Below are 27620 nucleotides of genomic sequence, written 5' to 3' on the forward strand. Positions count from 1 at the left end.
TGATACAGAGAAACCAACCTGCTGTTGTTGTAGTCTAAAAATAAATTAGTTTTACAGAAAGAAAGCATTCAAGGTTCAGACAGGCTCAAGGTTTGGATAATGCATCACTGGAACAGGATTCTTCCACCCCAGAGGATATACAGGTCTTGGTTAGAAAGTGCCATGGATCTGGCACCGGCACTCACTCATCCTGCTTTGAGCAAGCCCTTTCCACAGCTTTGACACTGAGTTTGTGTATGAACTTGGGAGCTGAGCAGGAAAGGCTGACCAGGCTAGAAGCACATCCCACCTGGCGAGCTGTTTCAGTTCTCTATTGCTGGGGTTTAATTATTGATTTATTTTTAACCCACAGTTCTACACAAATTCAGCAGCAACTAGTCTTTCAGTCTGAGCATAGATAACCTTCTTAAAGAAAACTGATCAGTTATACCTCTTATAAAACCAGTCTTCCATCATTTTAGCTTAATGCCTATGCAGTAGCTACAGTTATATATTTGATTGCAGAGAAAATATGAAGCTGTATTTGGTTTATACAGTTTAACAGTTATCTTTTTTGCCCCAGGAAAATCTATCTAAAACTGAAATAAATTGCATGAATGAGCTTTCTTTATGTTTCACTTTAGCTGTATTTCATACAGAATCTGTACTTGGATCTTTTCTCTTTTCAGTGCTAAGAGACAATACATCAATACATTTTTCAGACTGTAGGTAGTACTCAGCCTTTATATGAAAGCATAAGTGCCATTCCTTAAGTAATTTTCCTAAAGCTTCTCAGTTTAGCCACACCATGCATTTAAAATGCAGGCCCCAAAACTCACTAAAGTGTTTAAAATATGTTATTTTTTTTGTATCTTGAGTCATACCTTTTCAACATTAAGTTTTGAAAATATTTACTGTGTGACAGTAAGAAGCAATTTATGTACTCAGTATGTTTTAAGGTTATGGAAAGCTTGCAAACAGTCCAAGATGAAGATATTCTTCGAAAGGGGTAACTGTAAGATTTTCTTATTTCATTTACTGTTTGCTTTCCAAAAAAAATTTTGATCCCACTTCCATCATCTTTGTGAAGGAAACAGGGAGGTGAGGTTTTTATAAGGAGCTGTAACTAGTCTAATCCTTGAAAAGCTAAAGGATGTGGATCCATCTGGATCCTCTCTTCTTTATGAGTACATCCCTAGAAGCTGTCACACTTTCATGCAGAGAAATTTATTTTGCTACTGTCTTCTTTAAGTAATTTTGGATAAAGATGTTCTGAAATGAAAACTAGCATAGTTAAGTTTCACCGAGTTGAAAACTATCATGGTTGAAGTGCAACATCACCTATACACCAGGCAGGCCTTGGTCAGAAGACTGAGGCACCCTATGAAGGATCGGGTAGAACAGTGAAAAATTAATGCTGTAATTATAGTGTGCTACTGCAAGGTTGCTGAAGTTCTAAGCATATTTATTTATGGGAAAGAAACTGTTCAGTTAATTTCCAAGTGTGAATGATAATCTCTGATAAAAATTACCTTTCACTTAAAATAAAAGCAGTTATTTAAATTATTAGTTCAGTGTTGTTAAAGATGGCTTTATAATTATTATTTTTGTTTTAGTAACTTTTATTCTTTAGAGATATAGACAGGAATAAGCCATTTGAAAAGGTTTGGTTGACATAAGGGTTTTTTTCTTTTAATAATCTGAAGAATCTGCTCTTCATACAAAGGTAATTCTGTTGGGGTAAATGTGCACATGGTATACAAAAATGTATTATTCAATACATAAAAATCAATTTGACCTATTCAACTAAGTCCACTGAAAGCTATTAAAAGAAGTCCTAAAATTTTGCAACTATTTTGTTTTGAAGTGATCAAAAGTGAAACTGTCTTTCATGCAAGACCCAGTCTTCATAAAAATAATTTATTTAATACTCTATGATGTGAGTAACTGGGGCAGTAAAAAGCTCCACAGTCTCCAGGCCAACCCCACCTTGCCCCACCTTACTTTCATGTGATATTTTGCTGAAGAGTTGGCAGACCTGAGCAACCTTAAAATGCATAAGTATTTTAAGCTTCTCTATATTTGACAATGATGATGCTTGATTGCTGAATGAGTGCAAGGTTATAATCATCTCCCCTGGCTTTTTTGTCATTCATAAACTGCTTGAGCTGCTCTCTGCTAGCTTATGACATTTCCAGGATCTCTCAAGTGGATTGTAACCTTGTGTCTGCTTAGTGATTTCCAAGGTCTGGTTCTTCTAAATGCTCTTTAATGAGCCAAGCTTTTTTCCCTGTCATTTGGAGAAGGACTTCAAGCCATAGTTTGTTTCTCAATGTCTTAAAATATTCACAAAAGGTTTGTGAATAGGAAATGAAAAGTAACTTAACTAAGTCCTCTATTTGCTTCTTAGAGATTTCATATCACTTTACATATTTAGTGATAACCCAGCAAATATGACTTTAAAAGTAGTTTTGGAAGCTTGGTCCAAAATATATTTACTGTTTTCTTGTTTGTATTATCTTCTGTTTTCAAATGATACCATGTTTTGTTATCAGAGCATTTTCCAGTGAAAACCAATATTCTCCTTGGAGTAAGAAAGATTGTCTTATTTCTCTCTTTCTTATTTGTTATTCATTCTTTTTATTTTCAACTAGGAATCAATAGAGTATCATTCCTACTAATTGATGGAATACCACTACATAACGCTTAGGTATTATCAAGATATTCAATACTTACCCTAATACCATTATTGCAACATACTGATTTATGTTGTATGCAAAGTGTAAGGCAACATTTTCAAAATAATATCAATAAAACATTTGGTTAGACTGATTAGATCATGTTCTTCTGTTTTTGAACAACTTGCTTATATGCTGGTGAGCAATGTGCAATGTGATATGAAAGACTGTGGGTGAAGGCAAACTCAGCTTTCTGCCCAGAAGGGAAGCTTGCAGCTTTTTTGACCTTGTAAAAGCCAAAGGAAACGACAAAGGGCCTCACAGAGAAAGATGGTTTGAAGAAGCTGCAGAAAGGGTATGCTATAGCAGATATAATTTGACAGCATCTTCTGCACTGTTGGAAAGTTATGACCATGACCTGTCCTTGATTCACAAGTACTGTTGTCTCCAGGGAGTGTTATACATGTGAACAGTGCATATCCTCTATTCCTTTTCTCCTCCCCTGCTTAGTAAGATCACTTTCTTTAGACAACATCAAATGACATATCTAGTGCTGTGATGGGGAATTTTGGTGACTTGTTTTTTCTGCCTGTCACTTTCATTTGTTCCTTTATGCTTGGCTATATGCCACTTCTTCCCAAACAGCTTTTGATGTTAAATAGCACTTATGTTTAGCCTGTGACTTTAAAGATTGGGTTGAATAAAAGCATGTGACACTTGCATGAGGCAAATTACTTCTGCTGGGCTAATTAGAGATCACAGGTCAAATCACTTCTGGTGTTAAGTGGGTGTGATTCCCTTGAACTTGGCACCAGTATGTAAGCAATTGATTTGTTTCTCTGTGTATCTGCTTAAACTTGCTGTATTTAAGACTGATGAATTTTGTTATTTTTTATATTTTTTTACTTAAAGTTCCCTTTTCTCTTTTAAATGTATACCCCTGCATCTTCTCTTTTGTTTTGTATTAATTTCCTGTTATCTGTTTCACAATTCTACATTGTCTGATAAGGGATAGTATCATTTTGGACAAGGTCTGTAAGACATGTTCTCCCTGTTTCTTCCCTTCAGGCCATGTCTCAGCCTGCAGAGGCTGTGAGAATTTGAAACCATCATTCAGGAATGGACAGTTGCACCAAGGGAAAAAGATTGCTGCAAAGGAGAAATTCCTCTTGAGTACTAAAATACCCTTTCCTAAATGTGCTTCAGATAATCACGTCTGAACACTGGTCATGTGCTTTCTTTGGGACATGCATAATGAATGACTAATTTTAGTGGTCTCACTGCATATGAGGAGGTGCTTGTTTATATACATGTACTAATTGCACTTAATAACCTCAATAATATGTTTGTGTATGGAATTAGGAGTCAATAGGGTTTTGGTTTTTGCTTGTCTTCAGCCAGAGCATGGTGTTCTGCATAACTTCTGACATTCATTGTCTGGTGGGGCAGTGGCTCTAAGGACCTGGAACATTTAACAGACCTGAAAGGGTGCTAGAAGTCTTCCTTCATGGTGTCTGAGGCTTGAAGGTCTCAGGACTCATTCCCAACTCTATTTTAACGGTGATCTCCCTGTCTTTATCTTGACCCATGAGCATTTTAATCTAATTTTATCCCCTGTCCTGTTGTGAGGAGAGTGGGCAGTGTTAAAGAGTGGCTGGTTTGGCACCTGTCCAAAGCCCACTCATCACAGGTGGTAAGTCCGTTCTTCAATTTCAGCCCTGTTTGTCCTGGATTGTGGCTGTATTTGCACCAAATTCATTTAATGTACATAACTTGTTCTTTTGAGCTACTTAATTGCACAGAAGCTGTAGTGTTTCTAAAGATGCGCACAACATAAGCAAGTGCAAAGAAGCATGTGAGCCCCTCCTAATGCAATAGTGTCATGTTACGTACATACCTCTTCATGTCTGTTTTTCACTTCTTAGCAGAGCCAGGTTTAGCCAGACAGCTTGAAATCTGCATTGCCTGACAAAGTGTAATTTGGAACAGGTTGAGCGACTCAAATAGAATTATAAATAGATTAAAGACTTTTTCTGATCTTGTAAATTATTATGGAAACAAACTTTGCTCAAAGAATAGTTTAAGCTTATAATGCTCTTATTTCTTGCTTTCTGAACAGTGAACATTACCCTTCCAGCTTAGAATTTTTTTGGGGAAGAAGAGTGCTACTTCTATCCCACTCATTCCATATAGGTGAATTTTGGTGTAAATAACATGCATCTTGCAGAGAAACTTGTCCAAGGAGAGACCTTACTCGGAATTCCAAATAACTGCTTGTGCATTTACCAGTCAAGACATTTGGAGCTTAGACAACTCAAATCTGATAGAGCAAAGATTTTACTTTTGCAGTGGAAACGCACCCAGTGTTCAGAGAAGCTAAACTTTGATTGTAACTATTGCTGTGATTAATGCTCTCAGAAACACCAGTCATAAATTAAAATATTAATTCCAGAAAAAAAAGTGTCTTTGGATAAATTTCATTCAGCACCTATTGAAACCTATTGAAACACATACTCCAGCCATAATCTGATGAGGAGAATGGTATGTGTTGAAATGTCTGCCCCAAGCTACTGAACAGAAGTTGACAAATTTGATGATCCAAAAAAAAGGGACTGAATGAAGCTACCTCAGAAGTGGAAGGTGAGCAATTTGGCCACCTAATGTTAAATTAAAAATTAATTATTGCTAAATATTTCTTGTTATGGAAAGAAAAGAATGTGTGATAAGTCAAGAGAGACAAAGATTTTAAGTGTTTCTTTATACTGGCACAAGAAACTGCATAATAAGGAGGGTATAAAGGCTTCATAGAAGCTCTGCAGTGAAAGCAAGACACCATATCTGAAAAGACTGTTTTCTCTGTTCAGAGAGAGATCATTAATGTTTAGAAGAAAGATCCTGATCTGAAAAAGAGCATGAACATGCGAAGTAGGAAATAAGTGGAATTTACTTCCAAATCCAAATTTATAGTTCCAAAAAGTCTCTGTAGTATCCAACTCCAAAGATCTCATATCTATGTACATAAGAAACTTAGCGTTGTGATTTTTAAATAATTAAATATTCTGCTTCTGTACATGTTCATGGCACTTCTAGTCCTGGCCAGATAGAATTGCTTGCTATGTGTCTTGCATACAGATCCAACCATTACCTGGAAACTAGAATGTAACCCTTCCTTACATGCCTACCATGTATTGACAGGATCAAGCTTTGTAAACAATGCATCAATCATTATTGTTTCTCTTTAAGAGAACAGAAGAAGAAGCTGATGGAATGGTGTGCTGTTTTGTTGTTATTTGGTTTTGTTGTTGTTGTTTGTGGTAGTGGTTGATTAAAACAACAACAATGACAAAACCTGAGAAACTGAAGTTTCTCTGGGTTAATTTCTGTGCCCTGACTGAAGAGGGTGAAATGTAAATCTCTTCTTACAGATCATGTCTTGCTACCATGTTGTGGCCCAAGAAAGAACAGGCTTTGCTATTCTTACTCATCATGTTCTACTGTTCAGAAAATAACTGAATATATCACTGCAAAGAAAGGCAGAGCATATGGAAAGGAACATGTTTTATGGGACTAGGGGACTAGAATGCACCTCTAGAAGGTAATGATGAGCTCTGGTCCTTGCTACAAGGGAGTCCTGAGTTTTCTTGTAATGTGAACAGTCACTGGGAATACTGTCTAACAACTATGCAGCAGTTGTTATTTATTGTGTCAGAAGTGTGCTTCAAGTGTGAATAACTCACGAACTCAAGTTTCTTCAAGGAGCGAGTTGCGTATTATTACATTATTCCCTATCTGTTGTGAAAGTAGGAAAACAGCAGTTAGTTACACATTCAGCTTTGAGTATTATGTTTCACCAACCTCACCTATTCATTTTCTTGCACTATGATGTTGATTTCTGAGGTTCCTGAGGGATAAATGGAATGGAGATTCGCCACAGGAACATTACTGTTAAGTAGTTTCTTGCCACAATTTGCTATGTATCACAGGTTAACCTGGAAGCACAATGTCTGGAAGACGTGAATCTTTTCAATGGGAGTTGTAATCTGATCTTTGGTTCTGAGAGAGTATTTCTGTAACAACTACATATGACTAAATCTTTTGTAGCTCTTTCATTTCTTCTCTGTGTTTGGTAGGTGTTCTCCCCTCTCTAAAAGGGACGGCTTTTCAACTTCTTAATCCCTCTATCAAAGAAAAAACAACACTTACAAGATCTTGTAAGACTTTTTTTACCTTCTTTAATTTAAATATAAATGAGGGTCAGAGCCACATCAATGAATAGCAGAAATAATAAAAACTGTCCATGGACTGTTCCCTTTTAACAGTGACGTGCTAGAGCTAATTCTGAACTGGGTAATGTTTCCTGGATATACACCAAGATACCAAGGTATTAAAGGTCCTCAGAAAGAGATCTCAAAATTGGTTGAGGTCAATAAGACTTAGCCTAATTGTGAATAAAAATATTTCTGTAAATGGGAGCTGTTTAGTCTTTTTTCTTTCACTGATGTTTTCTTTAGTTAATATTTTAGTGCAGTTATAAATGCATTCAATTACTGCAAGACAAATAGAAGGACACTACATATCCTATGAACAAATATTAAAAAGAATATTTTAGTAATTCTTGACTCTGATCCTGATATCTCTGATACCTTCTGATTTTTCTCAGGGAGAAACTGTTGCTAAGTCACCTTATTCATAAGCTAAGAGTAGATGCAGGCAAGTAAGGTAGAAGAATATCAGAATTTTTGTACCAGTCCCAATATGAAGGCCTTCTAAATCTTTTGTTCTGCACTCCACTGGATAATCTATATTAATTTGTGAAATACTGTTGTAATGGATTATTATAAGTCATTTCTTAGCACTTGGTGATCTTGTATCATTGCAGTTCAGTTGAAAAACTCCTGTTGATATCAATGATGCAGGATCAAACTTACTGTTTGATCCCATAATGTTAACAATTAACGAATGTCAGGATAAAATTAACCTAAAGAAAATAAATTTACTTGCAGCTAACCTTTGGAGACAGACATTTGTACTAGTTTCTGAAACATTTACAATTTTACTTTCACAGAAATAGAGTGTTCTAATAGTGCCTGCATTACATTTAAAGAAAGAACAATAGACTATTTAGATTTCATACATATGGCATGGACTTCAGCAGACAGGTGTCTGATTTCCTTCCTCCCCTTTCAAACCTTGTAATGCAGCTACTAATTTTCCAGAGACATTTTTAGTATATATTTTTCACTTAGTTTTATTGATGGCCTGTAATGATTTTTTTTGAAAATAAAAATCCCTCAAACAAAACAAGATGACAAAGAAACAAGAAAAGAATATAGATTTCAACAGTCATACAGTTAATCAATGTAGGATCATAAATATTCTTGCAGTGCAGGTGGCTATGCCTGCTTCTTCATGGCTTGGCACTCAGCTCCCCTTTAAGGAATTAAAATGGAGGTTGTGAGGGCTCTTCCAGTGAATACACCAAGAATGTCCCGGATGCCGACTGCTTTGAATTTTGAATATCTGTGTGCTTTGCTTAATATCTTATGTCTCCTCAATTATCAGCTCAATGGTAGAGCAGAGTGTGTTTTCTAGAGCTTCAGAATAGTGTACTGCAGTTGAAAAGTATGGCTCTGCTGCGGTTTTCTATGGCAGCTTGTGCTATAAGGGTTGAATTCTGTCTGTTATACTTGAAGAACAAAGTTCATTCCCTTACACGAGATGCATGACTGTGCAAAGCAAACCATTTTTAATGTACTTTATGAATGTAGTGCACATAAGATTTGACTGGAAATGTTCCTTTATTTATCTCTAAAGGTTCTTTTTCATTTTGTGTGTGTGGTTTCCTTTTATGCATATTGATGGTAAAACAATTCATTTATAGTACATTGAGAGGAGTATGAGCTATATGGTACTATCTAACTAAAATTTTTTTTATAGCTATTCATGTAATAAGACACTATTGCACTCTTTAAAGCCTTGGGTATTATGTACTTGATAAGCATCACATATTTCAAAAGACTCTTAATTCTTCTTTCTAGTCTGAATGTAACTAATCCTACATTTATACAGCCCTAAAATTACATTTGACCCATTGTAGGCAACCACCAGGCTGATATGGCCCCCAGTGAAAATGAGAAAATGACAGCCCTGCTCTACAGTTTTGTTTAAAGCATGAGAGACACAGGCCAAATCATGGATTAGGAGAGTTGTTGCTTTATATTAATACTTTTCACTTTAAGAGATGTTATGTCTCAGGGCACTAAATGAACAAATGCAAGGCATAATATTCAGTAAGTAGGTCCTGACAATAATTTTAGAATAAATTAAATCTCCTCCAAGGAACTGAATTAAAAATACATGGAAGAGAAAGATATTTATATAGTGTGTTGCCCGCTATAGGTCTTATGTTGAGTAGTGATGTTGTGCTGCCATTTTAGCTTTTATTATTTCATTGATATTGTAGAGCTCACACAGCTCAGACTTGCAGTGTTGATTCATCTAAGAAACCTTTGTTCATGCAAACTCTGAGGCTCATGTAAAATAATGTTTTAATTCAACAATAGATGTTTATAAATCTTTTGTTACGAATCTCCTTTATTTCAGGCTGATATGATTAGAATTACAGAAAACAGCAGTTGAAATGAGATTTAACTTTTTTGTGTGTGTTGTTAGGCATTTGGATCTGTTAGAGAGTGCTTTTTAAACCTGTGGGCTATTGCAGATCTTACTGAATAATACTAATTGTCTCCATTAATATTTAAATGAAGAAGCAATTAAGGACCCTGCTTCTTAATAACTGTGAAAAGAATAAAGGTTGTTGTTCAAAGCACAGATGAGTTATACTGCTAGGTTTTTGTTCATTACATGAGAAAAATCCTTTAAGACACATTGCAAATACAAGAGCTGTGTTCTTGACTGCATTGTGAACGTGGCAGAAGCAACTGCTGGAGGCATGAAATTACTAGGAGAAAGTAAAGGGAGAAGTTCCTTTGGAGTTTAAACTTAAGCTGAAAAGGTAAGTGTGGACACTTGAACAAATAGTAACTGTCCCTTTTTCTTTTTTTTTTTTTTTTCAGGAAAATGGGTTTGGCTTATGTTCTTCATAAACAGGATTACAGTGGCTCAATAACTGACTCAATAACTCACTCTATATCTTCTAAATTTATTTTCTTGTCTTGAGGTAAATTCCATACTAGTTCCATAGTGGAGCCTTGACCTAATGCAGTTAAATATTTCTTTTTCATTTTCATCCTGGCTTAGTAGTTTCATTTACTTGGGGAAAACCTTGTGTTTTTGAGACAGCTCATGTGAGCAAAGCTTCCCTGTTGGGATTCATAGACAATAAAAGAAATAGTTCAGAACTCATGTCTATCTTCTCCCATTACTTCGCCTGTTTTATCTGTCCTTCCCTAGTTATTTGGACTCTGTTCCTTACAAGTCAGACAATTGACACAGATCACTTAATTAACTTGCTTTTTGTTTGCAGAAGTAAAACCTAAGAGGACTGAAACAGGGATGTGCTGCTTCTAGACTGGGAAAGAAACTCTGTCCACATACACGTTACCAAAAATTTGAGACATCTTTGGAGCAAAGCTGTGATGTGTTGCTCCACCTGTGTGCTATTATCTTCTAGACACAGATCTAAGGATAGATAAGTCTAGTTGTTCTTATAGTTTTAAGGAAAAAGTGACAATTTGCCCTAGGGTTGCATTTTTATTGGGTGAACATCATCAGCCTAAACTACTAAGAAATATTTGATCTATCTAAGAGTAAAATTTCCAATGTCAAAAAGCAAAGAAGAAATACTTGGTCACAATCATTTAATGTGTCATTAGGAAGAATCCACAATGTGAAGATTAGTGAAGGTGGATGATATGATAGTACTTGTGTACAAATGCTGAACACATCTTGACCCTGAAAGGTTCAAGATTTGAGGACTGTTGGAGACATAGGCCAAACTTAACTAATGTTCTGCCTGGAACTAAACAAAAATGTGGCATTTATTTTTGTAAGATTTGGGGTACAGTTTCAGGTCTAGATTTTCGAAGCTTGTACTTCTTTTGAACTTTTTACCTAGTGGTTGTTTTCCTCATCTACCTTCAAAATTTTGTGCAAGTAAAAAAACCTTTTAATTTCCACCCCAGCTACGTAAAAATCAGTGAAGTAGTTGAGTGGAACCAAAGGGAAGCCTGGCAGAAGGGACTGAATCCAGAACACAATGCCATATGTTATTTTCATATAGATCCTGTACCCTTTATATATTCTGTTCATTTTGGGAACCAGATGCTATCCAAACAGATATTTCAATTCTGTAAGTCCAAGAGATGGTAAATTAATTGAAACTTGTATTAATCTATTCTCTAGATTTCTTTTCTTTATGGAACCATGGATTTGCTTTATTCTTGCCTTTCCCCCATATTTCAGTGATGGTAAAAGACAAGTAATAAATTTCTACTGATTTTCTGTATTCTATTACTCAGATTGTTGCCTGTACTATAAACCATATAAACTATAATACTACTCCTTTATTATGTTCTCTAGAAGAATAGCTAAGGAAATATAAGGAAAAATTATAAAAGGATGAGACTAACAATACAGTCATCTAGCATTGTGCATTGTGTTCAGTAATACAGTATTATTTGGATATGACTTATGTAATTCAAAACTTATTTTAGTCTGAAATCCAAGCTCCAGTGTTTCTACTCTTTTACCATGTTTAGATACTGGATATATGTTCTGCCTTTCTTCTAACATGTCCAAGATTTAATGAATCCATACAGCTTTTTTTACTACCAGTTGTGCCCCTGGAACTTTAATTTTTGCTATCAAAATCCTGAAATGTATCTATAGAAGGTCTGAATGTGATTTTTCTTATCTAAAAATGTTTAGTACTAAGAAGCGAGTCTTTCTTGCAATGTAGAGTCTTTATCTTGTAACAAACCCTGTATGAACAGATGTTTATGCCCATATAGAGGTGCACCACAAGTTAGATATAGTGTGGCTATTGATAAAAGAAAAGGGAAATTAAGGCAGACTTGTATGTCATGAATTCACTTTATTTAGTGTAGCATATTTTAGAGGAACCCTTCTGTAGGCTGCATAATGAGAATAAGCAGTGAAGCAAACAACAAAAGGTTACTTTAACAGGTGGGTTGAACTAGATGATCTTCAGAAGTCACTTCCAACCCTAACCATTCTGTGATTCTGTGAGTTTTTTATTTCACATCTTAGCTTTGTTTCTTCCTCTCCTCATATCCCCATTTAGAAAATTGTTTCAAAGGAAGGAAGTCACATTGTCATCAATGAAATCTTCATATTGACCTTTGTGAGAAGTTTGGCCCACTACAGCCAATAACTGTTAACATCTATCCTACCCAGCTAAATACTTCATTCTACTCTTGAAATTAAGAAAAAACATGCCATTTGAGCACCCTTCCTTTTTAACTACTTGATTACGTGAAAATTGGTACTCTTTAAAGTCCCTTAATAATAAATAGAATATAATTAAAATATGGAAACTGTTTTTTAAATCAAAAGTTTTATTCAATTTCCAATTACTGTGACTTCTTTTTTACAGCCAGTGTACTTCAATGTTTTCTTCTCTTATGGAACAAGAACACTTTCTCTGTGGATCTTCTAGCACTAACAAAACTGTGTACTAGTGCAATTAAAAACAGTAAAAAAGTTGGAAGAACTTACTTCAGTAGTGTGGTTTGTTTGTTTTTTTGCTAGAAGGTGAATACTTGATTTCCTCTGAGTTGTGACTTCTCATGATTCACATGTTGCCAATATGAAAGGATCCTGGTGAATTCCCTGCTGCTGGAATACCACAGACATGATGCTGATTTTACAGCTTCGCAAAATTAAATTCCATGAACATCAATAAAGTAACAGTGCAGTAAAATTGACATAAAGCGATGAGGCTCATCATGTTCTCTGAAAAATCCTTTACTAAAAAAATAGATAAAACAGAAGCTTAACATTTGGGCTATTGACTAACATTTGCAAAGGCTTAGATTTATTTGCCAGTCCTTACCTATGACTTTCAAATGGGTCTGAAATGTCATAACAATTATATCATCTGTTTAGGAAAGATGATTTTTCACTATGACATTAGGACAGTGAAATATTACAAAATTAAATCTTAACAAAACAAAACAACAGACACAAAAACAGCAGTTAAAGAACAACATTGGTAAGCATATTAATGCACACTCAGTTTTGAATGAGTCTTTGTTTTTTGATTAATAAATAGACTTATTTACAGATTAATGGAGAATTTTAGACCAAAAAAAAGCTGCTGTATTGAAGAACACCTTAACTGGAAGAAAACAAAAACAAAACAAAACACCACCAAAACAAACCACACAAACAAAAAACCAACACCCCAAATGAACCAACCAAAAACCACATAAAAACAATGAGCAGTATTCTGTCGTTTTTTCCACTCTCCTGAAGTGTAACTGTTAGGATATAGATGATATTTCAGAACTAGATTTTCAGTACCATTAATTTTTTGTGTCCCTACCTGTGATACCGTGTGTTGTTCCACATAATAATGTTTATTACATTTTCTTTGTTATTTCTACTGAACCGCTGAGGGTTTGAGAAATCAGGTTCTATTAAAAGAGTCTTCTTTAAAAATAAAACAAATCCTCTTTCTGAACTAAGTATTTCTGGAAATCTTTGGAATTCTTAAATTTCACTTGACTGTAGGTGCTGTATGTCTGATTCAGCTGTGTAAATTCTGTGGCTTGATGCAATGAAAGTGGTCATTTTGTGATGATGTTGTTATCAGCATAAGAAGAAAAAATTACTTCTGATGGGTGAAGTAAGAAGCTGCAGACTGACAACTTGTTACTACGCAGCTTGAAATCTAACAAAATATCTAGGTGAAAACATTTGTATATTTTGTAAATTCTGAAGTGGGTAATATTTCTCCCCCTAGGAAGAAACATGCCCAGAAATAAATTTGGCTGTAATATTTGACAATAGGGAGGGGTGAGGGAGTTGACCTGTTGTGTCATATACTTTTTCTCAGCAAAAATGGAACCAGACTGGAAAAGTGCTTTTAGAGTAAGTACTAGCTTAACTTTGAGTGGGTGCCTAAGTATGATGCTGAATTGGGACCTGGGCAATAAAAGGAGTAGTGAGAATGACAGCCATTAAGAAATTCCAGAAACAACTTTGCAGAGATCTGTGTTGGACTTGGATAAGAAAAAGACAAGGCATATGAGGATTTGGGATATTTGGCATATTTGGGAGATGGAGCGGATGCAGGTATGTGCAAAACTTAAGAAATCTTTGGGAGAGGGATGTCAGGCAGGAACAAAGAGGGGGGCATCAGGGGAGTATGAAAAGGGTTGGTAAGATATGACAGTTGCAAGTCTATATACCTGTTTGACCAAGACCTGTGCTGGTCAGTACTGTCTGTCATGTTTTATTAAATCTTTTCTTAACTAGATCTCTGTGTAACATCACTCTCTACCTTGTCTGTGAGTGCTGTAAGGACTGGCTGCAACCAACTGAAGGAACTGACAGGAGTGAATTTGGTGCTAGCAGCTCGTGTCAGACTCAGATGAAGATGCCCCAGGCCTGTCTTGCTCAGCCGGAGCAGGTGGGGGTCCCAGTGTTAGCCTCTGATGTGGGATTATGGGATGTAAGACCTAGATGGCAGCTACTGGAGGGACTGAGGTGTTCATGGTTTTCCCTTATCCTGGTGTCCATGGGGAGTGTGTGTGTGTACAGTTTGGTAGCAAATGCCAGGCTGGCCTAGCTGGTGAGGAGGAAGCCCTAGGTTGGGTTAGGTGTATCATGTGGGCAAGGTGTCAGTGGTATAACTCGAGTGACCTTTGACTGTGGGGTGGGTGCCTGTATCTGCTAGCAAATGTCAAGCTGGGCTAGCTGGTGAATGGAGACCCATGGAGGCCAGCATGCAGGCAGGGGTGTTGGATAATCAGGGGATCTGAGGATGTGCTTTTGGACCTAGGGAGTGTGTGGGGGTGTACTTTCACTAGTTGAACTCCAAACCTGACCATCTGGAAAGGAGGAAGGGGTTTTGGCTATCTATGTTGTATTTTTGTGAGACCTGGTAGTGTTACCTGTGGATGCTGTTAAAAACTAATGCCCAGTTTGTGGAAGTCTGCAGCAGGCTGTGTTGCTTGCTGTCCTGGGCTGGTCATACAGAGTTGAACTTGCAAGTGGGAAAACAACAGTCACAACCATTGGTCTGGGATGGAAAAAATGATCTATGAATCCCTGGGTCTACATGTGTGGTGGGCTACAGCAGCTGGAAAGGAACAATCTCAAAGGCAGTAACATTAAGCACCTCACAAAGGACACCTGAGCAATCCCTCCACTCCCAATCAACAACCACAAAAATCCCAGTCAAGTTATAGCTGTAAAAGGCACTTTAATTTTTTCAGTATTTTAATACTGTTAAGAAAAAAAAATTTAAACACTTATTTACAGAAGAACATATTCCTTACTCCTATTCAGTTATTTTTTGGAGTTTCTGTAAGGAGTCATGAAGACAATTCAAATATAGGTAGATGAATCAAGACAATCCTTAGTTCAAAATTCAAGGGAGTTTTTGCTGCAGTTGAGAACTACTCAGTTTATGTATGCTACAATAAAATCCAAGATTGCTAGTGGCATCGTCTCAGATACACTAGTAGCACTTGATGAAGGTTAAAGGGAGTAAGTTTAAAATTGTGTGAAGGAAGAGCAAAAGATTGATGAAAATCAAGTAGTGAATTGTCCAGTTATAGCATCAAACTTGTCAAGTTGAAAAAAAAATTGTTTTCTGAGTGTTTTAAGGTGAACCAGATGTGGAGAGGGAGGAAAATTATTTGGGTATGGAATTCAACACAATTTGAACTCACAGTATGATTTTTTTTTTATCAGTCACAAAAATGAAGATTTGAAGGCTCAGATTTTTATGCAAAAAATATTTCTCTGTCCAAGCAATAGTTCCAATTAGAAAACTTGTTGTGGTAGTGAACTGTGAAACTCAAAGGGCACCATTTTCATGATACATACTCTAAGGGTCAAGACATGTCAATGAGACAGAAATGAGCTCTCTTTCCAGCAGGTAAACTTTTTAATATGTAAAAATGACCTTGAAAAATGTCTCTTTCACAGCTGGATGCATATTGTAGTGTCCAAGAAGGTTGTCTGGGAAGTTAAAAGACTATATTATTGCACAAGGTGTAGGTTTTATGTATATTTTCCTCATATCTTTAAGGAGAATAGAATAAAAGCTGTGGAGTATGACTACTTTAGATGGTGCAAAGAACCAGTTTAGAAAGGATTCCGCATAAGATATTGCAAAAGCAACAACCAAACAAACCACAGGCAAATATATGACACTAATATCAGAAGGTGTCTAAGCAAGGTCAGAATAACTATATTGAAAATAATTGTTTAGGATGTAGAAGCTGAAGTACTCACTTAAAAATAAAATCCACCAGTGTCTTTACAGTTAGTAGAATATGGTTAAATACTTCCATAATTCTATTCTTGGTGCAGTAAATTAGATGAATAATTATTTTAGTCTCCTCTTTTAACTTTATATTGTGTAGTCTTTCCTGATCATGTGCAGCTTCATTTGCCTTATGTTTACTGCTGTGTTAAACATGGCATTTTCTTTCTGAAACCATATTGCATTTAAAGCTTAGCAATGTCACTTGAAACAAATTCCTCTGTCTTTCAAACCCATACAGGTAAGGGAGTTCCAAGTCCTGTTTTCTGTATTTCCTTGTGCTTTAAAATAAAGAGAGAATTTCTGTTTTGAAGTTTCTCCCACTATCTCTTAACTCTTACCTCTCCTTCCAGCATGGATTTTCTTTAGCAATCTGACTTTTATTGCCCACCTCTTGTCTTAAAGAAAAATTCTTTTGTCTTTGTTGGCTTTGTAGCCAACACCTAGAATGGCCAACCCTGGTTGCTGATCCACTGAAGTGAAAATGCAGCAGCTGGAAATAGGTTATGCACTCAGGCCCAGGCATAGTGGGTGGTCACTGAGTCAGAATAAGGACAAACTCTAACAACTTGGAGCCAGCTTCTGTTTTGCAGCCACGAAAGAAATAGAAGCTATATCTTTGGTTCTGAAGATGTAAGAGATGGGATTATTGCTAGGATATCCAAGATGCCAAATGTTTATAAATAAAAAGCCCTCTAGCAGTATTCCAACACTGCATAAAAGAAAGATAGTGTCTAAAACATTCTAACAGCTACTTAAATAAAACTAAATACGAAACAGGTTTTGTAATATTTTCTCAGCACTAGTTTCATGGTCTTTAGCGTACATCGAATACAATCCTTTTTAAGTCTATTACTGATGAAAACTTAATTTATTCTTTCCGTATCATTAATTTCTAGCATTCTTCAGTTCTACTGCAGCACTCTGTATTCCTTGTCAGTATCTAATATTTCTTTCATGATGCAGCTCATGAGTGAGATATCTGGATTAAGCAAAGTACAACAGCAATTATGAGCAGAGTGGCTGCTGCAGTTTGAGTGCCCTTGCACAGATGATACCACTGAACAATAGCAAACAAGGCACTAGCATTAGGAAAAATAGAACCTGTACCAGAGTGTACTTGGTGGATACAAGACTAATTTGAATATTTGAAACAGAAGAAGGGTCAGGAATTGTTTTTTCAAAGTGTTAGAGGTGTTCCTTTTCAAAATTGACTAGCACGTCCATATTCCTACAAAAAGCTGTTTGGATGCCAAGGAAGGAAGGTATGCTGCTGCTATTCACATGGTTAATTTAAAGGTATTTTTTAACAGAGAAATGGAAGAAACAGAAGAAGGTAAACACAAAAAGCTGAAGGAAACCTTCAGGCATTGATGTGGATGTGCTTAAGTGCTTCATGGTGAGATCTTGAATACCTTTGTAATACATACTAATTCTATCTGAGGTCATACTAGGTGATAAATGTTATAAGAGATTTGCTTTTGGCTTGTATTTAGTCTTGATGCCCAGAACAGGAAATGTCACTGCCACTGCAAGTATTCAGCTCATGCTTATTCATCTGCATAAATGCTATCTCAAATGATATAATCATTCTGGTTTTCTTTGACCCAGTTACTTCTAATAGTTCCGTTTCCAGAACAGCAAACCGATTACAAAAATGAATACACTGTATCCATTGATTTGTTTCCACTCTGACTAGGACAACCACTCTTTCTTTCTCTTAATTCTTTTCACTTACTTTATCAGTCAGTTATCTTAATTTTGGATGGTTTCTCTTTATGCCTGAAAACCTTAACAGAATCATCTTTGTGCAAGTCACAAAATATTTCACACTGAAAATGTACGTAATCATTGATAGCAAGTCTCTTATCTACCACCCACTATCTGAGTCCCAGTACAGTATTTTTTTAGAACTTCAAAAGCTACTGCAGAAGCTGTCAGAGAAGATGCATCATCTTGAACATAAGAACTAGCATTTTTTCCCCTCATCTGCTTGTTAACAGAGAGCAGCTCAACCTAGAGAAGCAAACTTCTGCTGAATTGTAATTGGGTTGTTATTTACATACCATTTTACAAGTTCTCCGATTTCATTTGTGAAGCAATATGTAAAACTCTGGTTTAAAAACAAAGGGACAAAATGTCAGTATTATATCGGCAAAAGGCTGGCTTGAACTCTGTGGCAGTTGCACATCCTCCTGAGATCCGGAGCCTTTAACAGGGCAGTTGATGGCTCATTAGCATCCCTTGTGCCCCATTGTGCCTGTCCCAACCTACACATCTAGGGTGGCGCCAAGGAGCTGACAGTCACATCCTCCCCTGCCCCGGGGCAGGGTGACTTCACCTCCACCCAGCTGGGGGGGCAGGAGGGGTGGGATTGACAGGGTCCTCAACAAGGGAGGTGCCCAGAGTAGCTGAGAAGCTTCTGGATCATGTTGTAATGCCCACAGCCAATCTGACCAGGCTATAAAATGGGTTCCTGCTGAAGTGGTCTTCTCTGAGCAAAGGGTCTCCCTCCCCTTAGACTGGGATGCATCTAAAGAGACTTCCCGGGATTGAGCGCACCTCACCTCCTCCTGTGGTGGGTGGTTGTTTACTGGATATATCCTTGAATAAGTCCTTACCTAACTCACGCAAGTGTGAGCCCTCGCCTAACCCAGGCAAGTGATTATTCCTTGTGGGTACCCTGGAGTGAGAGGCCTCTGGTTTTGTTTCTTGTGAGTGTGCGCATGCACGTTGTGGATCCTCATTATTATGTTGTTTTACCCCAATAATCACCTCAATTGATATTTGAACCTCTATTTTATGTTGGAGTGCTAAATGATTGTATAAACCCTGTTTCTAGTCAGTTTACTGGCTACACTTTTTCCAGCTAGAATAAAACTTATTGTCTGTCTAAAACTGACTTTGGGGTGCCTACATGGCAAATTCAACAGAGAATATTGCCCACCTAGAAGAACCTGTCTTAACCTCTTTGGACTTAATTTCCATTCTGTGAAGCACTTTTTCTCCCTTGTTTCGTGTGTCTTTTTTTTTTTTCCTCACATGTAGCACAAATGAGACTGCGTTCACTGTGATACGGAGGTCTCTTCCTCAGTGACTGCTTTTCACAGGACAGACCCACTCTTCGTTCTCATAGATTTGCTTTATTTGGTTCTATAGGTATGTAGTTAAATCCACTATATTCAATGGCTACCTTTTAGAGTGCTTTTTTATTGTTACGTATACCTTCCCTCTGATTTCTGTTGCTTAATAACTTTATGATTCTCTGCATTCTGTGAATTTTATACACATAGTTATGTAATGTAAATAATTTCTAATTATAGAGTAATATTTATGATTTGTGAAAATAATAAATAAAAGCAGGTTCCTTTATTTGATGGGTTTACTCTTTTTTTTTTAATTATTTTTTGAGATCAGTCTATGAGCTTTTCATCAGTTAGTGTGCTTCAATAGTGTATAGTGCTGTCTTTATAAATAGGGATACATTGTGACACTGTCAAATATGAAGTCTATGTATATGTTCCAATGACAGAGCTATATTTGATTACCTAGACATGAGTTTGGGCTATCATGTATCAATATAGACTCACTTAATGAAGACTTAAAGCATAGAATATCTTCTACTTGGTCAATTTTTAAATTGACTTGTATTATTTATACTTCCAGTGAATTTAATCCAGTTCTCCAATGGAAGTGAGTTTGGCTTGTTAAACTATCTCAACCATTCTGCTTCTGAAATATCCCAGAGTTATTAGATTTATCCAAAGCATACATCAGCAAGATCCTCAGTCAGCTCTCTTTCTGACATACTTGAATGCTGATTATAATGTATTTCTTTTAAGTAATGAAAATTTTTACTGCCTTATGCTTATTATACTGGTTCACTTCGTGACATAGACTTGAAAAGTCTCAACTTACATTTATCTAACCCTTCTGCCTTCGAGCATGAATACCTTTCCCTTTGTCATTCTGATCAATATTTATCTAGCCTTGTATTAAAAACCTTTAAATACACAGATTGCAAGACTTCTCCAGGCAATCTGTTCTAGTGCTTCACTCTCTTTACCAAGAAGTTTTTTCTTAACTTTTATCTTGAATATTTTATGCTGTAATGTAAGCCTATTACTTGTTCTATCTGCTACAGGTAAGAAAAAAACAGATTAGTCCCTCCTTTACAGAAGACATTTATTTATTTAAACCAAGTTTATACTGTGCCTTCTCTCTGTAAGGTAAACTAGATTAATTCAATATTTTCAGTTACGTAAGCTTTTGTAGACGTCTTGAGTATTCATTTACTCATCTTCTTGACTTTTCTAGCTAGTGTACACTCTGATTGAAATTCAGCACCCAAATCTGGATCAGAGATTCCAGTTGAGACACTTCTCAGTCTTATGCCCCTTTCCCCATAATTTTTGTTACAACAACTCCAAGTATACTTGAGTGATCTCACCAAGCAGAGCTAATAGGGGAACTCATTCAGCTGTTCTTTCCTACTGCATTCCCATTTTGTTAATTGGAATAGAGAATTTATCACAACTGGTCTTCTCATTGATGCAACAAGCCCAGGTAGATGTTTCTGTTTTCTCAAGATCAGCCTTGGATGCTGGTGATTCAAGAACCAACAGGAATACTTATGTGCAAAGACTTTTAATTTTATTCTTATGGAGCAACTCCTTGCTTTACCCTGTCTTAAATTGTCTCTACATGCCTATGCTCCATTTGTGTGTGTGTCCTTAATAATTTGACTTTTTTCCATTTTCTTTATGCTTTCTTATGTTTGAGGTCAATGTAGAACTCCTTATTCGTCATAGTATCTTTTGACATGTTTTTCACCTTTCTTACATAATAGGATTATTTGCTTGAAATATCTACTTGAAAACAGGAATATTTATGCTGTTGCTTCTCCTTTGTTTTCTGAGGGTTATTAGCTCTTCTGTTTACTTATAGATTTCACTGAAATGACTTCTTACCATGACATTTTGCTCAGCCATTTCATTCTTGTTCAGAATATGTAAAAGCCATTTAGGTGCTCTCTGACTTCTAGATCAAGAAGCATTCACACAGCACTCCAAGAATATGGTGGACATCTTAGCTGCCAGCTTAATAACCTAAGACAACATTAACCATCCATGATTCTTCTGTAATTAGTGAAGACTAATGAACCTCTGTAGATGATGATGATAACTTTAAGATAAGGATTGAAACATTTTCTGGAAGAACCTTTTCCATTGCATTCTCTATAGAGACTGGTTTAGATTTTGAAGAAAAGCTTTTCAGGTTGCTAAAGTTCAGTGAACTGAATCATGATCTCTGCATTATTTGTATAATATTTTGTGAACAGATGTTTGTGTAACTGAAATTCTTCATCACTACTGAACTTTAAATTCTGAATAATACTGCCATTGATTCTCACCAAGCCTAATCTTCTTGAAGCTTATGGTTTACTCTCAGTGTTGAGCATGATGGTACTTAGTATTGCAGTGCAAGGCAGTGCCTGCCTTCATCTTTACAGAAGTTAATTAATAAATGTATTAGCAAACCATTAGTATAGAATTTATTTATTTATTTATTTATTTCCCATCTAAACAGGAAAATATAAATTGAAACAAACAATAAACTATCAACAGAATTACTGAGATTCAGGCCATAAGAATAAGCTATGGATGCTTCAGGGAACAATTGTTTAACTTACCCTCTAAGTGGATAAACTGGACACTTGATATGCGTACTGAAAAAATACCTAAGCCTTGTTTCTGTGTGTGGTGGTTTTGTCTCTTTTTTTTTTTTTTTTTTCCCTCTCTTACAAGAATTGTGGATTTTCAGAACGTTTTGTCCCAGTCCAAAAATACCGAAGTAATTTGCTATAGTGGTTCTTGTTTTGTCTGTTGGTAGTAAAATAAAAATATTTTATATCCTAAACAAGTTGGGAATGGTAATTTCTACCATCGACTGTTTCACAGTCCAAGCTGTTCATCAAATGTGCTGTCACAATAGCTTCTTTGGGTAATAATTTGAAGAATCAATAGTCTTCTCTCTTTTTTATTTTATGAAACCTGGCAGCTTTTCCATCGATTGCTTTTCTTCTTCCAGCACTGCACCTGCTGCCTTTGCATTTTTTGATGAATTTTCTAACATCTCAGCTCATTCATATATTTCAATATACCATGGTGATGTGAGTTTCTGAGAATATACCGTCTGTTTCTTTCCTGCTTGGATGCTGTAACCTAAGTTGGTAATCGGTGCCATATTTTATGTAACATTGTCTGCTTTAGGTAACAAAAGAAACACATAGATAAAGGTATAACTCTTCTCTGCATACAACTGTAGGATATTATGGTGAAATAAAGCAGAAGAAAAACAAGTAATGTTTAGTGTAATTGCTAGCTAAACATGTTTTATGTGGTAGTTAAGCAACCAAAGCTAACTATGGTGTCCAGAAGAATCTCTCCTACTTATGGTTTGCAGTACATATGGTAATTAACAGTGACTGTTGCAGAGTGTAATAATTAATGTTATAGGTAAAAATAAAGGGAATGTTTGCTATGGACATCACTGGAATAACTTAACTGCATTTCCCTTTTGGGTCGCTTTTGAAAGGAAAGGTTTGAAGTAATGACAAGTTTAATGCTCATTTGGTGCTTCCAGTTGGAGTGCAATTTTGTGTTATCAAGTGTCTGTTCAGTTATTACTAGAAAAGCTTAATAAATGAAGGTTGGACCTTATGAACTTTCAAAGACATGATGTTTTTCAGATGGCTATAAAAATTTGAGTAGAAGGATGGCTCTAAAAGTACAGTTTATTTATGGTTAAGTGGACTTAAGCGAATCACCATTAAATAGCAATTATAATTTATAATGTTTAGCTAGCAGTTTCTTAATTGTTCAAAAAGCCAGCATTATTCAGCCTTCCCTAGTATTACCTCATCTTACTGTCAGTTCCTGAAATGAACCATCTTTGACCAAGACTCTTTCAGTGCCAGGGACATGTTGAATCTGTATAGCTCAACTTTCCTTCTGTCCCAAACTGCAAATCTTACAGTCAAACTGTTTCCTGTCTACTAATCTTTATACTTCAGCTTCTTTTAGTTATTTTTATTGCTTTTTGCCTTTTGAAAGCTGATTAGATTTTCTTGCTCTCCACATATGCAGGATACGGCATGAACCGAGCTCTAAAAGGGCCTTTTAAAGTGTGCATGTTGAGCTGGTGGTGATGTCCAGGAATTGGAGGGGATCGATCTTACATATGTATACAGACAGTATTAGTCTAACTGCTATTTCAATACCAGCTTACTGCATGTTAGCAGATTCACCTTTTGCCTTGTATATACTAAGGCTACTGAGTAACTATTAATTGGCCTCTCAGAGGTCAGTATTCCATTTGTTTCCTATTCATGCCTTTAGAAGATGGGCATCAGCATTGCTAGTAGAATGACACGTCTGATTGTCTCTCTGGGAAAGCAGACAACAGAACATACCTTTACTGTGTGTCCTGATAAGATGCAGGAAACAGATTTTTATTATCTATAAATTAATGGTGGTAAACACGGATCGACTGATAAGAAGGTAAAAATATCACACTAAATAAGGTACAGACATCTGTATATCAACTTAATTTGCTGAGGTGAGCCTAGAATTATGGAGCATATGAATATATCTTTTGTCTACTTACATATTCTTTTAACAGAACCCACTGAAAACCTGAATGTCTCCCTACCTCCAAATGTTCCATACTCTCATGAAATATGAAAGCAGTCCAACAGAGACCAGAAGAGTATTGGTGTTCTGTTTTCATAGTAGAAGTCTCCGAGCAGACTATGGTAAACAGGAAGTTCTCTCTAAATCTATTGTCACTTCCTTTTCTTTGTAATTGGAGGAAAAACTTTAAACATTTTATTTTCACTTATCTAATTATGGAAAAAAAAAATATACATTCAGTTGGTTAAGTTATTGATGTTATGTTCCCCTAATAGGAGAAGGTTTAGTTTTTTTAAAAGATGGCAAGTGAATATCAACTGGTGCAGTTTTCCAAACTTGCAGAAAAGAGCATCTCTGCTTAAAGCAGATCGTTAACAATATTTGTTTATCTGCTCAGGGATAAAAAATACCAAAATGTCGTTTTGGTTACCTGTATGATGCAGCTGTATACATCTTAGTTACTTTAAGTGGTCCAGCAATGCATTTGTGAAGCCAGTTTCCACCTGGTTCAAATTAACTGAAAAATAACCAGCCACACCTTAGATTTCTGGGATATCATAGGTGCCTATTTTATTTGGTTTGGATATAGGATGAAGAAAAAACACAGGCAATCAATCTGTTTTTTTGCCTTAGCCTTTGATATTACTGATAGACCTTGGGCTGCCTGGTTCCATGAGTTGAAGGACCATGAGAGTTGGAACATTGCTCTCTGCAACTCCCTGAGGAAGGGAAGCAGAGACGGAGGTGCTGAGCTATTCTCACTGGTATCCAGTTCAAAGCTGCACTAGAGGAGGTTTAGACTGGATATTAGGAAACATTTCTTTACTGAAAGGGTGGTCAAACACTAGAATAGGCTTCCTAGAGAGGTGGTCAATGTCCCAAGACTGTCCGTGTTTAAGAGGCATTTGGACAATGCCCTTAACATTGATCAGCCCTGAATTGGTCAAGCGTTGTAGGTCCCTTTCAATGGAATTAGTCTATTATAATATAGTAATATTTCCAAAAGTATCAAGAGCCATTAAGTTCTATAAAATTTTCGAGGATTTTTTTTGCATTTCTGAATACACTTACTAGACAACTATCTGTATTCCTATGCTCATGAAACACTTCTACAAAATAGGTCCATGGGGAATACCATGAGCATCTCCAGCAAATTCTACTGTGTAATTTACTGTTAGCTCTACCTTGTTCCGCAATCACAGCTGTAATTATCTAAGTGTTCAGTCTAAGCTTTGAATATAGACATTTGAATTAATTTGGATCTGGAAAAAAGTTATAGACTCAACTATATTTTACATACAGATAGATTTTCAAATTCAACTAAGATTCCCATAAACAATGTTTTGTATTTTGAAAGCAGAATCTGGATTGAAGGAATAATTAGTTCTGCAAATCAGAAAGCTTATGCTCCTAACTTAATTATTTGCAAAGGCAGATAGGTAGATAGATGCACAAATACATAGGTTAGCGTGTTTTTGAATTGTGGTTACAGGACTGAATGCAACTTGGTTACTAGTGTTCATTATACTTGAGGAGGAAAAAGATTCTTGAAAACATTGACATAAATCCATCCTATATTTGTAGTAATCCAATTTTCTTTAACTGTCTCTGTATGCTCACCAATTTGATTTTGGTGGGATTAGTGAGTCTGGCCCTCTCTCCAATGACATTGTTTCTGTGGACAAGGTATAGAAAATTGGAAAGAGACAGCCTTCTCAAATAATTCACATCTTGATTCAGCAGTGAAATACAGTCCCTAATAATGCTGAATTCCTCAATTAGCTGGTGAAGTAGGAAGATTTATTTGTGAACACTGATATTTTGTGAAAGGCTAACACTGTTGAGGAATTCTAGAGCATTTCTGTATTATAGACTAGGCAAATATCACCTTGAAAAAGCATAGGAATGCTGCTGAGAAGTGAAGCAACACTTCTATTTCTTGGATTATCATGTTCAATTTTGCAGGGATTTGGGAAGGATACAGATAAAACTGAGGAATTCCAGATAGAGAGGATAATTTCTGAAGGCACTTTGAGCCACCAGGATTTTGTTATTTTAAGCTATATGCATCAACTGATAACCCAAGTGACACTGATTTCTTATATAAGCAGATGTGTAAAAATGCAAGCATCTGACACAAGTATCTGTATAGGAATACCTTGGCATTTTTTGGTAATTTGGAGATATCTACCACTTCACAGCTGTTTCTTACTGTCATTAATTAAAGTTCACTAATCTCAGTAGATGAGCAGAGATGGAGGTTTCAGCCTGTGTTCATGACAAACTATTATTTTGAAGACAATAAGCAAGCCATGCAGAACTTAATTTCCCCTTCTGTGTAGATAAGGACAGCAGTTTAAAGTCAAGGGTTATGCTGATTAAATCAAATACTGAATTGCTGGAAGTTAGATGGCAGCATTAGCTTACAGTACACTTTTTATAGTTTCTTTTGTTCAGGTTTTTGTAACACTCTTGTGACCTCCATTTTTTGGAGCATCTCTTAATGTTGTATTAAGCAACACGACTAATATATTGTGCAGTTCTCTCATTCCTTTGTCATAGGAAAGATGTGAGCAGTGGTGTGACTTATTTTGCCTTTTTTTTTTTTTTCTTTTTCCTTCCTACTTTTTGATTTGCAGTTTTAATTTTACTCTTTTGTAGGAACTTCTGGAAGTCATCTGAGTCATGTTGCTACTCTACAGAGACTTTGAGCCATATTCAGAGATGACTAATGCAGCCTGGGAGACCAGAGGGATTCTAAATTGGTGCAACTTGTAGCTTCCTCTGCCATCCTAATACCTCAGCTGCACTTTGTAAAAATCTCTGCAGATTGTTTTAAACACAGTATTTATATCCAAGTTTGTTTGTCAACAAGTAAGTTACACTCCCTAGCACATCTCTCTTAGCACTTTCACTCTGAGAGTCTAGGTGTAAATGCAACTGATTTATCTCTGTGCCTTTAAGTAGGTTTATTTTGTAACCTACCCTAAATATAAATAAGTGTGGAAACAATTTCTCCTAACCATTTTAGAGTTTATGGTATTTCAAAAATAAACACTTTAAGTCTCACACTGCTTGTTAAAAAGGACTTGATGAAGAAAAATTACTCCTAGTTGAATTGGCTTAGACTAAACACTTACAGATGTTAAAATACGTGCTGTTGATTTACCTCTGCAGGTGTAAACATAAGCTTGCTGAATAAATCACCTCTCCATCTTGGCATAGGTAAAAGTATGGCTCTTTGGATTATGTTAGTCTGAGAAAGTTCCTCAGAGTACATTAAATCATATATCCAGTTTTCTGGATTCACTATCTTCTAGGAGAGACTTTCTCACTGAAGATATAAGCACAGAGGCACTCAAAATGAATGTGTATCAGTGGGTGTGAATTGAGATATATATTAGTATATATAGAGAGATATTGATATGACTTATGCTTTGGGTCCGTGCTTATGCCCCATGAAGTGACGGACAGTCCATTTGTTAAGCTTATTTCAAGGCTGCAGCTGAAGCAAAACTAAGTTAAAGGGGAAGTGGGAGAAAGAGAATAGCAAATATGCCTCTGCCTTACTGACTAGGATATTAAAGGAAGGACAGATCCAGTTCTACATGGATCTGGATACTTGACAGTGTAGCCAGTCAGGTTAGAGGGCACTAACTTTGATTCAAATTGTATCCATTTTGAAAAAAGCGTTCCTATTTCCTTTGGCCAAACAGTAGCTCTTCCCTCAGTTATGAAATATGTTCTCATTTTCAGGAATGTGAGCACTCATGCATGCAGACACAG

This window comes from Nesoenas mayeri (assembly GCF_963082525.1).
Source record: "Nesoenas mayeri genome assembly, chromosome: 2".
NCBI classification, from domain to species: Eukaryota; Metazoa; Chordata; class Aves; order Columbiformes; family Columbidae; genus Nesoenas; species Nesoenas mayeri.